Source organism: Epinephelus moara, chromosome 2 (assembly GCF_006386435.1).
Source record: "Epinephelus moara isolate mb chromosome 2, YSFRI_EMoa_1.0, whole genome shotgun sequence".
Classification (NCBI taxonomy): Eukaryota; Metazoa; Chordata; class Actinopteri; order Perciformes; family Serranidae; genus Epinephelus; species Epinephelus moara.
In genome coordinates, this window is record NC_065507.1 from 43065999 (window position 1) to 43080845 (window position 14847).

The 14847-nt window shown below is 38.8% G+C and overlaps 1 protein-coding gene and 1 long non-coding RNA gene across 8 annotated transcripts in view; one reads left to right on the forward strand and one right to left on the reverse strand.

Moving 5' to 3' along the window:
- bcas3 (BCAS3 microtubule associated cell migration factor) overlaps positions 1-14847 on the reverse strand; it is a 939536-nt gene that overhangs the window by 657986 nt on the left and 266703 nt on the right. The window lies entirely within an intron of this gene.
- LOC126397762 (uncharacterized) lies at positions 9314-14847 on the forward strand. The gene is made up of 3 exons (XR_007570711.1): positions 9314-9743; positions 14426-14583; positions 14795-14847. It is a non-coding gene; the product is annotated as an uncharacterized LOC126397762 (long non-coding RNA).

Below are 14847 nucleotides of genomic sequence, written 5' to 3' on the forward strand. Positions count from 1 at the left end.
GAGGGAGTAGTTAAGGGCATGTCTACATCCACCTCTAGCTAATTGTGAATGGGTTCACCATTTTACAAAGACTGAAATTCCTAAAACAGTACCATGTGTGTGCATGACTATATGAATCTGATGAAAAGAGTGTGTGTGCATGTTTCTGCATTTGTATGTACTCACACTTTCACTCTTGGATCTATTTGGAATATAAGGATTTGAAATTTACATTTCGATGTTACCTTCTGGTTGGAGCCAGATGCACCAGAAACCACAGAGCACAAAGTCTGGTCTGAATATTAAGCAGCATTTGCCATATTTGTCACCTGCTGTTATTTCCACTGCATCACAAGTACTACCTGTACTACCAATACTATCACTACTATTGCAGTACAACAGAAACTACTGCTCTCAGTACTACCACTAATGTTTCATCAAAATCATCTTTTAAATTATCCATTGAAATGTAACTGTGAAATTGTTGCATGTTCTCAAAGATTGCTGAAGTATCTAGGTATGAATTATAATAAATCAAAACTGAAAGACAAAGTCATTGCAGAGAAAAGCCAGAGAGGAAAAATTCTAACCAAGGCTACTACAAAGAGAAAGAGAGACGGAGTGAGAAAGCGAGGTAGACATATGAGAAGTATCTGGCAGTCAGATAGCTCTAGACGAAGGCTATGATTTGATTAATGACCGGGGCGTGATGTGCCCAAGCACTGATACATGACATCCCCATGGAAAGAAGATCCATCAATGCAAATCCAGCTCCGTCGCCGTCGTCCAGAGAAAAACTCTGACCCTGCCAAAAAGTGACACTGTCACCTGACCCTCATCTCCCTTTCTTCTTTAACCATCCATCCAGCTATCCATCCATCCCTCCCTGTCTCAACAGCATTTGCATTCTCTTCTCGCATTTAGCCTATCTCTCTATCCTTCGCGCCTTTTCCCTCTCCTCAGCCACTCTCTGTCACGCCATCTCATGTTTCTCTCCCCTCTTTTAATACCCAATTTGCATCAAATACAAGCAGGAGGCCTCCAATGAGGAGCCTACTTGTGAAAGGACAAGCTCTGAAAACAGTGTATGTCCACAAAAACACTGTGTCTTATTTGAATTGTTCTGCTAGTGAGGATATTTTAGTCAAAGAAAAAGAAAAATCTTGCATGAATGGAGAGGAACTGGGTTGGGGAGTGTTACAGGGCAGCAGGTTAGGCAGGTGACATGTTGACTGATGCTCTGGGAATTAGGAGAGGCCTTGGACCTGAGGATGATATTGCAGCTGTGAGATGTAGGGGTTGAATAAGAGAAGGAGGCGGAATACGAAAGACAAAAAAAAAGCTATTATGATAATACTTTTGTGGTTTTGACTAGACTTTGCTTTGGCTTTTGAAGATATTTTCAGATTGAAGCTGATATATTTGACTGACTTCCTGTTAAGAATTAATGGCCGTGTAAGGTTGGGTGAGGAAGGTTTCACCACAGGGTTTCATAAACAAACATATCAACAACCTACACACTCAAAATGGAAATGAACATAATCACACAGAGTGTCAAAACTGCAAGCTCTGAGGGTATTGAGCAAATGTCTCTCACAGTGGAAGGATTTTTCTGCTCAAATATTTTCTAGACAGAAAAACTCTGGTGCAGAGATCTTTGTAGGTCAAATACCTATAACCTGATGATGGTTCCCATGAATAATCCCTCAGTATTAATATTTATTCTTGACTGGTCAAACATGTTACATTAAAATACAGGCTATGCTGTCCATCACACAGTCAGTGGATGACACTACCTGCCTAAAATTACGGCTAGGTGACAAGCCTTAATACCAAACTATGCCTGTAGCATCAAGTATTTCAGTATCAATAGTAGTCGCTGGGTGATTGGTCAAATTATTTGACTTGTTTATGTTTGCCCCTTTGAGATATGCATAAATGTGTGAATATGAGCTTGGCTCAGTTTGCCATAAAAGCTTTACATACATGTGAGCATATTTTAGAGTCCTAACTTGAGGTATTATTTTTGACAACACTTCAGTGCTGTCTGGCATCAAAACTCCGACATTTATGTCTTGTAATAAATGATAATATGATGAGGAACTTATACTTTAAGCCCTCACTGTTCTACAGCAAAACTGCCACCACAGCACTGCAACTCTACTGTATCCACACTGCTTCTGATTATTATGGAACAATTATGCAACGGACAGCGAAGTTTGAACGTCAAAAAAACCATGACTTTGAATGATAGATAAAGCTAGAAATGTCTGAAAAGTTGTTTTTTTTGTGTGTTTTTTTTTTTTTTGCTTTGAACAGATATTTTCTGATTTAAATCAGGGAATCTTAGATTCTGTTCTTTTCAGATCAAATGTATTTGTGTTATTAAGGGTTAAAACATGTTGGTATTCCTCAAACAATAATGTTTGCTATACTGGTACTGAAACACAAGTATACCAACATTTAAAAATGTCACCACCCCTACTTAAAATAGTTATTTGATAACTGACCAATATCAGCAAACCTGAATCAGTTGATTCCCAGTCCAACTTCCCACCATTCCTTTTTGTTGATAGTCCAAGTTTCCCAGATATGTTAAAGGTGGGAGGGATTAAAGCAGGGGAGAGGAAGAAGAAGGAGGGGGGGGGGGGTCAGGAGGAGAAAGCTGTTCCACAATCCCAGTTCCCCAAAGTATCATTATTAAAACACTCACTTCCACAAGGGGAGGAAGGAGAGGGAGAGACAAAAAAAAAAACATAAGGGAGGAGAAGAGACTGAGATGAACTAAAAAGGGTTGAACACAAAGGGGGAAGAAAAAAGAAAAAGGAGCGGGGATCCCCCACTGGACAGAGTAAAAACAAATTAAAAGAGCCCTTATAAAACACAGATGCTGTAAGGAAAATAAACTTCACAAGATTTATTGTTTTGTAAAGGAATCGGAAGACTGGTGGAAAAGCCATCAAGTCTTTTCTCCTCCTCCTTCCTCTCTTCTTTCTCTTTCAGGTAATGTTGTGGTGGAGGGACCTATCTCCTCACTTTTCCCTCTTACCCCCTCTCTTTTATCTTTGTACAGCGCTCTTGCTTGTCTGCTATTTTCAGTCGAAGCTAAGAGTCGAGGTCAGGCTGGCCTGTGTGAAAATGGCTTCCTGCCCAGTCCCCCGCTCCCAAACCGCAAGCTAACGGGGAGGTTTTATTAACAGCCCTATTTGGGAACATTTTTTTGAATGTTTTGTATTTTCATTGACATTTCTCATGTCAAGGAGCTAAAACAAACAAACAAACAAACAAACAAACAAAAAACACTGGACAACAGCAACAACAACAAAAAATCCCAGGACATGATTTCTCTGATTTTATCATTAAGTGTGAGAGCTAAAAAGGAAAAGAAAGTGAGATTTTATATAACATATAACATAGAATTTTATATAATATGTACAAGATGCTGTATATGGCAAGAAACAAGTATCATGCTCAGAGCAGTGTGTGTTGGAATGAAAGAGAAAAAGCAGTGGCTGGGAGGAAAAATAACCACAGCAATACAGAAGCACAGCATGTCTACATGTGGAAACACACGCATGCTACCAACAAACAGCTAAACATAATCAGAAGAAAACAATCAGGTGAAAGAAACGCGCGCAACTTGAAAACACACACTTGCACACACAAACAGCAACCTGAAATCAGATCTCCAAGTTTACAGCATGTCAGTATTTACAAGGCTTCATCAGACAAGACTGAGTCACCAGCAAGAAGAGCCTGGAGGGAGTCAGACAGCTCCACTGGATCAGATGACACCCACACTCCAACATTTTGTGTGTGTGTGTGTGTGTGTGTGTGTGTGTGTGTGTAGCCATCTGATTTGGGTCAAGGAGCTAGTACCTCACAGTAGAGAAGGAGCAGTTGTGGCTAATGATTGGATGTTTGGGAAAGCAGGAGGGGGTGGTGAGGTGGTTTGAGGAGGAGTGTAGAAGAGTAAGTGTATATTGGGGGGCGGGGGGTTGTCTTGCACCCAGATACACAGATGCACGTACACTTACAAACCGATTTAGAGAGAGCAGGAGGAGAAGAGACAGTTGGAGTTGGAGAAAGACAGGATACATCCAATGGTTTCTGTGTTGTTCTTTACTCTTTGTTTTTTCTAAAGTAAAGATGACTAAGTGAGAACTTTACACTTTTGAAATCAGAAAATAACAATAAAATGTATGAGATACAGAATAACAGGGTGAAAGCTAATTCTATTATTAGTGCACCCAAAGAAATTCAAATTCAGAAAATGTGGATGACAAGAAAAAAAACGATTCCAGGCTGGTAGGAGAGGAGCACGTGAAGATGTTCTTACAATCTTACATTAAATTAAATTAATAAATCATTTTACACTGTAACAAACAATAACAACTTTCTTTCCTTCTAACTCATACTTCTTAATTCTGTAGCCTGAAAAAAGGCAGTATGCAAAATGTGAGGATAAAAACAAGAATTCAAGAATTCTCGCTTTATTAATTTTGTTATATTATATCTGATGAAAGCAGGACAGAACCAAAGGCTGTAATGAAATAAATATTTCAGCAGTCAGCAGAGCAGTCTATGGAAATTCCTCTCATTGACTTCATTTGTTTTGTTATTCTGATATAGGTGATGACATAAATGTCTGAACACCTGTAAAGACAATGTACAGTGTGCGATGCAGGACTGAACCAGTACTGAGCATTTTGAGATTCTGTGTTTTTACATGCCAAAAGTGCTTTTTTTTTTACAAAAACAATAAAATAAAATAATAATATTAAGTAGTAGTAGTTGTAGTAGTTGTTGTTGTTGTTTTCTACTTTTATTTATTTCTACAGCACTTTTTCAAAACAAAGTTGGAGAGTGCTTTATGTGGTTAAAACAGGAACAAAACATTTCAGCACTACAATAATTTTAGACATTAATTCTCTTCAAAGCTGGAAAATCCCAGTCAAATCTCACCACAGGACAATGTCATTTCTCACTATTAACATTCCCTGTACTTACATCTGTACTATTTCTTTTTTACTTTTATCTGGACTGCCTGCCTATGTTTATATTGTGTATAGCATATCAATATATTTCCCTTATTTTTTATTTCACATATTTGATATTATTATATACACTACTTTCCATTATGTATATACTCTGTAAATTATTCTGCACTTCTCTGTTCCTTGCACTTCTGGTTAAATGCTAAACTGCAGTTGGTTGTCTCAGTAGCTTTAATCTGTGCAATGGCTGTGAAGTTGAACATTCTACCATTCTTTAGTCTAATCTTGGATTAATTCAAGCAATTTATTTATTTTAGTTTGATTTGGCAGGACCTAGAGTGAGACAATGTCTACAAGGAGACCGAACCATCATCAAGGAGGCAAGAGTAAGACTTAAGAAAGAAAGAAAGAAAGAAAGAAAGAAAGAAAGAAAGAAAGGAACAGAATTTAATCATAGTTTTCTTCGGCCACAACAAAACACAAGGAATTAATTGCAAATTGCCTGTACCAAGTAATTTCTACAAAACAGACAATCTTGGTATTTTTCATCTGAATCAAAATGACCTTCCTCATTATATGAGATAACAAACAGATCAGAGTGTGCTCTTCCTGACCGAGGAGGAGACTGGCTGCATCCGTCACTCTGTCTGGGTCTTAATGCTTCTCCTTTTATAGCCCAGCGGTCCAAAGGAAGGAGGAAACAATAAGAGAGACAGAGAGTAGATAATAAGATGTCTGAGCTGCTGTCACAACTATCTTCCACTGTCTTTACAAGCAACTAGATAAAAATTATGAGGTCAAACTGAAACGTTCAACATTTCCTTCATAATCATAATATGTTAATGGTGACTGATGGTGATCCTCCTGCAGTTACTGCTGACTTCATTATTTTCTTTAAAGAGGCTGGTATGTTAAATAATTTATCAAACATCCCATCCCAAGACCTCTTGTGCTCCACACTGCATTCAAACACACATACACACACACACACGCACGCACGCACACACTGAGGTCACATGTATACTTCTGATTTGATTTTGCCATTTGAAAACAACCCTTCTCTAATGGTGATTGATTGACACTGCAGTTATGCCCAGCTGTGACAGAAGCTCTGTTTGAATAATGGGTAAAAACTGCAGGGCCACTTTGATCCGAATTTAGCCAGCAGCGTTTTGACAGCATCCACCTCTTAATGAATGCCATGTCAGAAACACTTAGCCATGATACCAGTAAACAAGGAGTTAAGAGTAAAGACGGACAAGTTTTTTTTTTCCAGGATTGTAAAAGTTTTACTTTTTAAAAATGTAAATCTATAAGGTTATATATTCAAGTCATGCATATTGGAATTGGATCAGTACTCACAGCCTTGAAATGCAAACAAACATATAAAATTTGTATTTCTGAGGTAGTGTTGTCACCATACACTCTAACTTTGATACAACACCTTAAAAAATATCAATATTAAATACAATTTTCAATACCATGGGGAAAAATTGTAAGTGAGGGCATACAAATTACATTTTTTTGAAAAGATAAATATAACAAGTTTCTGACAGGACAACAATGACTTTTCTTTTCTTTGTTAGGAGCAGAGAGCAGCAGAAACTGTAGTAAACATGAACATTCTGAGAGAATGAGAAAGCACAGCTAGTAGCGGTGTATCAGTACCGTGGAAAATGAGTATTGAAACTGTTTCAAATATTCAGAAGCTTTATGTATTGAAAAATTGATATTTTTGACAATACAACTCAGAATGACACACCTGTATTGAGGTTTAAGTATTAGTTGTATAAAATAAAGTGATATTTAGATCAAGCTGTATGATAACTTGCCAAGAGACGTGTTAAGCCCTGACACTGGTGTAAGACAGACACTTCTACTGGCCTCAGGTTCAAGAACACAAAAAACTGAACTTAAATAAGAGTTAAAAAAAATCCACACAGTGCAGCAGAACAAAGGTGGGATGTAAAACCTATTGATCCAGTGACAATGGAAGGCTTTGGATTTTCAGAGCATGCACTATTTACATGCTACGCAATAAGCTGGAGGCCACAAGTGCCTTCTGTGGGTAATGGCAAGCCGGCTTTATTTCTTTATCTCTACCTTCCAATTTTGCAAATAAAATAATGATGAGTGCAGTGGCAGGCACCCAGTGATAAGACGGTTTAGTGGTTGTGGAGATTGAGTTATTAGAGTTTGTATAAAAAGGACAGAGGTCTCCAGCGGAGTCCAAATGCTGGCCAAGATACATATTCCTCGCACTGTGTATTTTTGGTCGCTTTAAAAGCCCTAAAAGTACAGGGGAAGGCTAATTTTCAGAGTAAACAGCTTGTTCGATTGCAGTGTGGTTTTGCGCTGAGCTCTCCGTTTATTGACTCATGCCGAGCTGGGCTCTGGCTCCTCTGCCGACCACAGGGAGAAGCCTGCCGATGGAGCCTGCAACAAATACAAGCCGCTAACATGAGCTTACCTTTGATGGCACACAACTGTTCAATCAAATGTACCGAGTAATGTACAAAGCCTAATCCTCTTGACTGCATGGCAGGTTGCGGGAAAATGCTTTTAAAAGAACATCTGCTCCTTTTAGAAAGCTATTTGTTATTTGTTTGCTCTTTGCTACTTCCTATTTCCTACTGTCAAACAATTTTTAGGTGAAATTATTAAAATATATACAGGATTTAAATGTGGTGCTGCATTCTATGTGTCCAATAAGGTTTATGACTTATAAGAGCCAAACACTGCTCAGAAAAAAAAACATCTTCATTTTGACAGTAGTTTAAAAAATGTAAAATATGACATCTAAAGAAAAAAAAAAACCTCCTCCACCATCTTCTGAAGACAATAACAACAGGAGGAAATAAAATGGCAAAAAGAAAAGGAGTACAACTAAGAGGTCTCTACATTCAACAGCAACATGTTCAGACTGCCTCTTCCAAAAACTAAATCCAAAGGAGAGCTGCAAGTTGTTTTAGCTGGAGGAAGTGACCATTTAAAAAAGCCAGAGAAATCAACCTGCACTTTCTTTGTTGTTAGATTTGTATCAAAGCAAAACCCTTGCAGCACAACTCAAGCTTTTCAAGTCCTTTCCTCTCTGTTTGTGCAGCCTGGCTGCTCTGCTCCTCCCTCTCCAAACTGCTGGGAAACCTGACCACACAGCGCCACACAAAGGACAACTGCAGTACTAAAACACAGTACTAAAAACTGCTGCCAAGCTTTAATGTAAAAAGTCCATGACCTATTGTTTATATATTCTTCATTATTAATGATTTAGACGATTAATGATTTTGGAGCATCCCACCGAGATGCAAGACCACAACACAGTTGTCCACAGATTAAGAAAAGAAAGCAATGTTGTCAGTGAAATACAGTCTGAAATCCATCAGGCAGGAGTGCCAGACGAAGGACAGGGTCAAAGAGAGGCAGTCACTCCGACCCCTCTGCCTTTACTCAATATGATCTCTTCTGAGCTGAGCTAATACACAGCACAAATTTGGACAAACTACTGACTTTGTTTAGCTGGGGACAACCTGACAATGTTTGTATTCTCACTCTGAAATGTCATTTCAGTGATCTGATGTTGAATAAAAATCCAAATCTTCCATTTAACTAGTAAAAGATATTTTACCTGAGCATGAGAACAATTACTTTATTTTACAGATGTGAAGATGTAATTATTGAACTATGGACAGAAACAATGGAATGTATTGTCACAAGAGAAATTCAAAGCTACATCTGGAAACTTGAATACTTGTGTGTTCTGTTGTTCTGCCTTTACTTTTTAGAAAACTGTACCAACTGTGTCAATACAAAAACATGACAACAATATATCTGGTTGTATTTGGCTGTTGTTTCAAATTAATGAGAGGGAATACTTAAATGTAATACTGTAATTTTCAATAATCTTTGCATCAACATAATGGAGTAGATATTTAAGTTTCTGGATCAGCCAGAAAAAGACATTCAGATTGTATCACGTGAGCTTCCTCAATTTGATTGTTTGATTTTTTTTCTTATTGCCCATTTCAGTTTTGGGTTGGGGGTTGTGTCATTGCTGACCATGCTGTGGCTACCTGGGTGAGGCTACAGTAGCAACATCAAAGCAACTATAATGGGATGTAGAAGTAAGAAAAAAGTTTAAATTAAAGAGCGACGTTAAAGTAAAGAAAACCATGATGAACATGTGGGCCTGCGGTAGCTTTTCGAATGCTGGATAGCTCAGTCTCAGGCTGTACACTGATCCAAGTCAGACAGCTCATCATGATGACTGGAATCTGGAAAAGTCATCTATCTTACTGTTTCATACTGTTTACACATTTTAACATGCTAACTTTCTCTGTTAAATCCATCTACTATCTGTGTGAAACAGAGCTTTTCACATATTCAACTTTTGTCTGTAACTGTTTAACTTTAAGTACCAATACTGTCAAAAGCAGGGTCACAGTAAGGTCACGTACATACATGTTACACACCAGCAGTTATGAGGTAATGTTTCCTTGGCATCGACCTCAGCAGAGAGTTGGTGTATTTTCACCACAGGACGATGACTGATGAAGGGGAGCGCTGGAGGAGCAGGGAGGCGAGATAAAACAAAAGTCCAAACCCAAATAAGCAAGCCGTCAGCCTCTAATAGCAGAAAGGAAGTATCCCTTTATCAACAAGTGAATTAACAGTTTCCCGTCACACCTTGTTTTTTGCCTCCCCCTTTCTCTGTGAACCAGCGCCAGGACCCAGATGGCCCAGTGATCGGACCACCATGGCTTCTGCTCGGTGAGGAAACAAATCTGTTGCACTGACTAATAGCCTCGTGTTGATGTTTTATGGTTGGAAAGTGTACGACCAGAGCTGTGTATACACACAAAAGGCACCCACGCATGTTAAAAAATGCACACCAGGTCATAACTGTCATGAGAGTGTCGCAGAAAAGGGGAAAGCGGACCAGTTTCATGAATTTCATTCTGAAAGTAGAAAAACTGACCCCTTATCAGCAGATAACAGCCACATCTCCATCTACTGCACTAGAGGGCAAAGTACAACACTTCATGAAGAAATATGAACACAGATCAAATGAAAAAAATCAATGATGGTTTTAAAACTATTGTGATCATGTTGTTTTTGGAGTGATCAAAAACTGTGGTTGGATCTAAAAAACATCTGAATAATAAAACTCTGCAGTGGCTGCCATAAGCCTGGTATAGCCTCAATAACCTCTGCCCTGTGCAGAGAAACTGTACTTACTAATCAAGCCTTGTATGTGCTGGGCCGCAGACAAACCACGTTTTACAGTGTGGGATGGTCACATTATAGGTCATTGCCTCAAATGACAATACATCGATCACACAGAGGAAAGGCTTTGGTTTAAAAAAAAAAAAAAAAAAAAGGGGGGGGGTGTACTGCATTCAGGGACGTAAATAGCCATTCCAGATTTTAACAGTAACAAGAAGACGGCCAATTGCAGCCTCTATTTTTAGTCTTGCCAGTGGCCTGGGCCGGCAGCTTTAAGACGGATGTGTACTTTTCTACAGTTCCTTCCCAAAAATCAACGTTGTCCACGCTGGCGACAATCACAGAGCAGCTGTTGTGGCTAGGTGGCCCTGCCCCGGCTTGCCTCACCCTGCTGCTTTCTGCCAGCCTATAAAAACTGCCTTCACTGCCCAAAATTCACACCCGGCTTGCAAAAACAGACGGTAATCAGACAAAAAAGCAGATGTGACTCAGTGTGTTTGCATGTGAAAATTGCACAAATTAAGAGTTTTTATCAATGCTGGTGGCAGCGGTAGTGGTAGAGGGGGATGGATTTCTAAATTTAAATACAGCAGGATGTCTTGGAGCAAATATCCATAAAATGACAGACACACAGAGACCTGATGTAGGCTACATGATGTTGGCCCACAGAGATCTCACTGGTGAACTGATAATGACCTGCAACATGCACTTTTTGGCACTTTATGGTTTGCACCATGGGATTATATGCTTGCTCTTGATGATTATGATGATGACAATCTTCTTTTGGGTGAAAGGTCTAATTTATTATCAATTAAATTCTCCCAGAAAAACCGCATATATGCACCAGACAGAAATAAAACTGCATAGTCCATCGTTAACATTTTGAACTTACAAAGTGCTAGAAACTATATAAACTGTTACACCATAGGAACACAAAGAAAAGAAAAATGACTCACTCGTAGGTCACACAGTGAGGAGCTTTGTGTTAAGAAAGCAGTGTGAAACTGACAAATTTCTTGTTGACTATATTAAACACTATAAAAAATGGTAACACTTTATATTAAGGTACTGTAATAAGTGCTAATTAATGCTTAATAAGCACAAATTAACAGTTAATGAGCATATTATATCGTCTTATAAGTATAAGACGATATAAGATGCTTATTAACATTAATAAAACTAGACTAAGTGTTTATTACAGCACAACTGACTGAGTTATTATTGCTTATAGGAGCATTATAAGCACTTAATAGAAACTTTGGTAACAGTTTATAAACCGACACTAAATATTAATAAGATGTATATTTACATTAATCATAATTTATAAGGGTTAATTATAGAATAATAACCACATTTATTACTGGTTTATAGACACTATAAGACCCTATAAGATGAAATTAATAAGGTGTTTATTAACATTAATGAGACTATAAGATTAATAAGGTGTTTATTAACATTAATGAGACTATAAGAAGTTAATATAAATACCATATTACGATTAATAAATGCTGTGATAGTGTCGTATAAAGGTTAATAAACTATTAATATGCACTTATTAACAGCTCATAATGCATCTTTGCAGCTACTGGATCTAAAGTGGGAACAGTGTCTTGTTGACCTTATGCACTCACTGAAGTTAATAATTCTATTAATTATGCACCCATTGCAACATCCAGATATCAATCATTATTTCAACATTAAAGAATTCTGATGCGTTCTTTTCACTCTAGTATGTTATTATTTTCTTTAGCAAAGGATCATGGGAATCTCATTTCCTCAAAATGGCATACTAAGACAAACATGAGTTATCTGAACTTAAAAATTTGAGCAGATTGATTCAGAGTTAGCTGCTTTATTCACTCGTGATGAGAATTCAGCCTACCAATGGCGGTGAAAACACAAAATAAGGACATATTTCCTTTTCATATTGATTTTTAATGCAACCACTATTGTCAGAAACCGGAAAAAAGGATTGGAAACCCTAATAGTTGAGTTCTAAAAAAATTGACGGATCTGAGTTCATTTGGCTTTTTCAAAAGTTTTGTTACTTAGACTGACTGTTCGTGAATACAGTGTTCCACAAAGCTCCCTGTAACCCATCAGTTTTCTGAAAGTGAGTGACAAAAGTCTCAACATCGGCCAGGTCAAAGGTGGCCAGGTCAGTGATGTCTTCAGGCCAGTTGCTTAGGTCAAACATGGTGGCAGCGGCCTTCAAGACACCCTTATCAAGATTGCCAAATCGTGTGGTGAGGTTGTCACAAAAGCCAGTGATTAGTTTATCTTTCACTTTGTGGAAGTCATCATCATCCACTTGTTTCCTGTTGAGTTTTACACCAGAGAAGGTGTTTCCGGGAAAACGTTCCACTTCATCCAGGAACTGCTTCAGATGCTAACCTGGGACTGTCTGAAATACAGAAGGAAAAAAAACTTTCACTGTCACGATTGCTAAACATACACCATAGCATATTAACTCCTCTCTAGGGAGTTTATTTTGTTTACCTGCATGGCTACAAGAGCCAGGGTCATCTTCTGCAGTCCATCTGACACCATCTTCAATGTCAGCCCATCCCTCTGAAAGAGAAGGCTCAGAATTAAACCCATGAACACATTTAATCTAACTTCGCTTGTTTTTAATCCACAACCTAGTACTGAATTACTCTCACAATGGTTTCACAAGACTGACAATAAAACACTTACACACTGAGCCTGACACAAACTTCAATTGCAAAAATGTATGAAATGCTCCTTTAATTTTACTGACGGAGAGGAATGAAGTCAGGCTATGGCGTTAGCAAATCAGCAGGAGTTAGCATGAACATGACGCAGCCTATATCCATTAGCCTGCTCAACATAACACACAGCTCATCGATGCTCCTAACACATTAAATCTGCTCATCCTGCTTCACACATTTACTGTCACTCTTGTATCTCAACCATATGCATCTTCACACACATTTCACTCACTTTAACTCACACAGAACGTCATTAGCGACGCACTTAGCTCCCGAATCTATTTCTAGCGGCACCCTCCAGGAGCTTACCTGGAGGAAATTTAGAAAACATGACTGGCTGCTAGTTCATGTATGACCTTCATCTCTGTAGCTAAAGTTGCTAGCCTAATTATTACTGACTGAATGAAACGAGTAACTGTTACACCTCTTCTGATTAACTGTAACGTTACCGTCATTATCATAAACATCAAAATTTAGAACCCACAGTCACATTTTATAACTTTGTAAGGCCATCATGTACATGATTAGCTGAGTTGCTAGTGTTAGCTATCGCAAAGAACTAGAACTAGCTAAAAATCAACAAGCTAACGTTAGCCTATAGCCTACTTTAACAAACTAACTTACCACAGGGGCAGAAACAGATGAAACATCGTCTTCAGAGTCCCGAAGCCAAGTGTAGCTACTCCAACTGGAGTGGCACTGGTGGAGCTTGCATCAGTTTTTTCAACCATCTCAGCATTGCTAGGTTCTGTGCTCTGATGTGGAATGGCAAGCATAGCTGGTGAGTGGCACCCAGCGTGACCACCATGCAACGAGTGGAGTTCTGTGTGTGTGCATGTGTGCGCGTGTGGAGCCAGATCAGGTGCAGCAAAAGCCACTGTATTTTTGCTGTTCATAAGTTTTTACTGAAATTATTTAAGCGACAAACGCGACATTCAGATACCCATACGTAATGACGTAAATAACACCCATTTTGATATTGCTTTGACTTGTTTTTTTTTTTGCTGTCCCAGAATTGTCCCAGACACCTCATCTTTTTTGTCCCAGTAGCAATTTTTATAGTCCCCGGGACGTCGGGACACCGTTAGTTTCGAGCCCTGAGGGCATGTTAATAATTTATTAACCTTTATACGACACTGTTCCCACTTTAGATCCGGTAGCTGCAAAGGATCATTATTAAAGGTTGATTATGTAGAATGAGCAGAATACCGCCATCTAGTGTGTCTAGATCGTAGTCGCAACTACAAAAAATAATTCCAGCAGTTGGGTTGCCAGGTTCGATGCCAAGTATGTGAAGCCATCAGCCTGCACCATGTCAAGTGATGAATCATACAGGGTAACGACTAATTTCGACTAATCAATTCATTTTACAACAGTATTTAACATTAGCCTAGCTATAGGTCTATATATACCCAGATAGCACACATACATCTGGCCGACGTTGGCCTGATGGCATGGGCAGGTATCTTTAAATTTAATACTCTTTTGTCCCAGCTCATCAAACGTCTCTGTTACGTCGGCTTTGGGTCGGCCCAGTGCCGTAGAATGTCTGTCCACATACGGAAGTCGCCACAGAGGCGGAATTTCATCTCCGCGGTGTTTGTTTGGAACTGAGCTCGCAGGACACAGCATCTCATCGCAGTTGGTTTCAGGTAAGCTCTACTGGAATAAATAGGCAGAAAATAGCTTTGCTGTTTCTTCTGTGACCGTTAAAAGAGGTTCCTGGTGAGACTGGGTGTATATAGCTTAGCACAGCTCCCCACCAACTAACGTTATCTTTCGTTAGCTGTTAGCTAGTTTAGCGGTTTAGCTCATGTTAGCTAACAGGCTACAACTGTGGTGTTTTCATTTTATTTTCCCTAGTTGACGTTATCTGCTCATCTGGTTATCGTGAGCACTCGTTTTGGGTTAAAGTG